This window comes from Trachypithecus francoisi, unplaced genomic scaffold (genome assembly GCF_009764315.1).
Source record: "Trachypithecus francoisi isolate TF-2019V2 unplaced genomic scaffold, Tfra_2.0 Lachesis_group0, whole genome shotgun sequence".
Classification (NCBI taxonomy): Eukaryota; Metazoa; Chordata; class Mammalia; order Primates; family Cercopithecidae; genus Trachypithecus; species Trachypithecus francoisi.
The window spans coordinates 113,057,414-113,059,916 of NW_022681453.1; positions in this window are offsets into that span (position 1 = coordinate 113,057,414).

Consider the following 2,503-nt stretch of genomic DNA (forward strand, 5'->3'; position numbering starts at 1 on the left):
ATACCCAGGCAAACAGGATCTGGAGTGGACCTCAAGCAATCTCCAACAGACCTGCAGTGGAGGGTCCTGACAGTTAGAAGGAAAACTATCAAACAGGAAGGACACCTATACCAAAACCCCATCAGTACGTCACCATCATCAAAGACCAAAGGCAGATAAAACCACAAAGATGGGGAAAAAGCAGAACAGAAAAGCTGGAAATTCAAAAAATAAGAGCGCATCTCCCCCTGCAAAGGAGCGCAGCTCATCGCCAGCAACGGATCAAAGCTGGTCAGAGAATGACTTTGACGAGATGAGAGAAGAAGACTTCAGTCCATCAAACTTCTCAGAGCTAAAGGAGGAATTATGTACCCAGTGCAAAGAAACTAAAAATCTTGAAAAAAGAATGGAAGAATTGACAGCTAGAATAATTAATGCAGAGAAGGTCATCAATGAAATGACAGAGATAAAAACCATGACACGAGAAATACGTGACAAATGCACAAGCTTCAGTAACCGACTCGATCAACTGGAAGAAAGAGTATCAGCGATTGAGGATCAAATGAATGAAACGAAGCGAGAAGAGAAACCAAAAGAAAAAAGAAGAAAAAGAAATGAACAAAGCCTGCAAGAAGTATAGGATTATGTAAAAAGACCAAATATATGTCTGATTGGGGTGCCTGAAAGTGAGGGGGAAAATTGAACCAAGCTGGAAAACACTCTTCAGGATATCATCCAGGAGAACTTCCCCAACCTAGTAGGGCAGGCCAACATTCAAATTCAGGAAATACAGAGAATGCCACAAAGATACTCCTCCAGAAGAGCAACTCCAAGACACATAATTGCCAGATTCACCAAAGTTGAAATGAAGGAAAAAATCTTAAGGGCAGCCAGAGAGAAAGGTCGGGTTACCCACAAAGGGAAGCCCATCAGAATAAGAGCAGATCTCTCAGTAGAAACTCTACAAGCCAGAAGAGAGTGGGGGGCCAATATTCAACATTCTTAAAGGAAAGAATTTTAAACCCAGAATTTCATATCCAGACAAACTAAGTTCCATAAGTGAAGGAGAAACAAAATCCTTTACAGATAAGCAAATGCTTAGAGATTTTGTCACCACCAGGCCTGCCTTACAAGAGACCCTGAAGGAAGCACTAAACATGGAAAGGAACAACCGGTACCAGCCATTGCAAAAACATGCCAAAATGTAAAGAACATCGAGGCTAGGAAGAAACTGCATCAAGTAACAAGCAAAATAACCAGTTAATATCATAATGGCAGGATCAAGTTCACACATAAAAATATTAACCTTAAATGTAAATGGACTAAATGCTCCAATTAAAAGACACAGACTGGCAGACTGGATAAAGAGTCAAGACCCATCAGTCTGCTGTATTGAGGAGACCCATCTCACATGCAGAGACATACATAGGCTCAAAATAAACGGATGGAGGAAGATCTACCAAGCAAATGGAGAACAACAACAGCAAAAAAAAGCAGGGGTTGCAATCCTAGTCTCTGATAAAACAGACTTTAAACCATCAAAGATCAAAAGAGACAAAGAAGGCCATTACATAATGGTGAAGGGATCAATTCATAGGAAGAGCTAACTCTCCTAAATATATATGCACCCAATACAGGAGAACCCAGATTCATAAAGTAAGTCCTTAGAGACTTACAAAGAGACTTAGACCCCCATACGATAATAATGGGAGATTTCAAAACTCCACTGTCAACATTAGACAGATCAACGAGACAGAAAGTTAACAAGGATATCCAGGAATTGAACTCATCTCTGTACCAAGCAGACCTAATAGACATCTATAAAACTCTCCACCCCAAATCAACAGAATATACACTCTTCTCAGCACCACATCGCATTTATTCCAAAATTGACCACATAATTGGAAGTAAAGCACTCTTCAGCAAATGTAAAAGAACAGAAATTATAACAAACTGTCTCTCAGACCACAGTGCAATCAAACTAGAAGTCAGGACTAAGAAACTCAATCAAAACTGCTCAACTACATGGAAACTGAACAACCTGTTCCTGAATGAATACTGGGTACATAATGAAATGAAGGCAGAAATAAAGATGTTCTTTGAAACCAATGAGAACAAAGATACAACATACCAGAATCTCTGGGACACATTTAAAGCAGTGTGTAGAGGGAAATTTATAGCACTAAATGCCCACAAGAGAAAGCTGGAAAGATCTAAAATGTACACTCTAACATCACAATTAAAAGAACTAGAGAAGCAAGAGCAAACACATTCAAAAGCTAGCAGAAGGCAAGAAATAACTAAGATCAGAGCAGAACTGAAGGAGATAGAGACACAAAAAACCCTCCAAAAAATCAATGAAACCAGGAGTTGGTTTTTTGAAAAGATCAACAAAATTGACAGACCGCTAGCAAGACTAATAAAGAAGAAAAGAGAGAAGAATCAAATAGACGCAATAAAAAATGATAAAGGGGATATCACCACCGACCCCACAGAAATACAAACTACCATCAGAGAATACTAT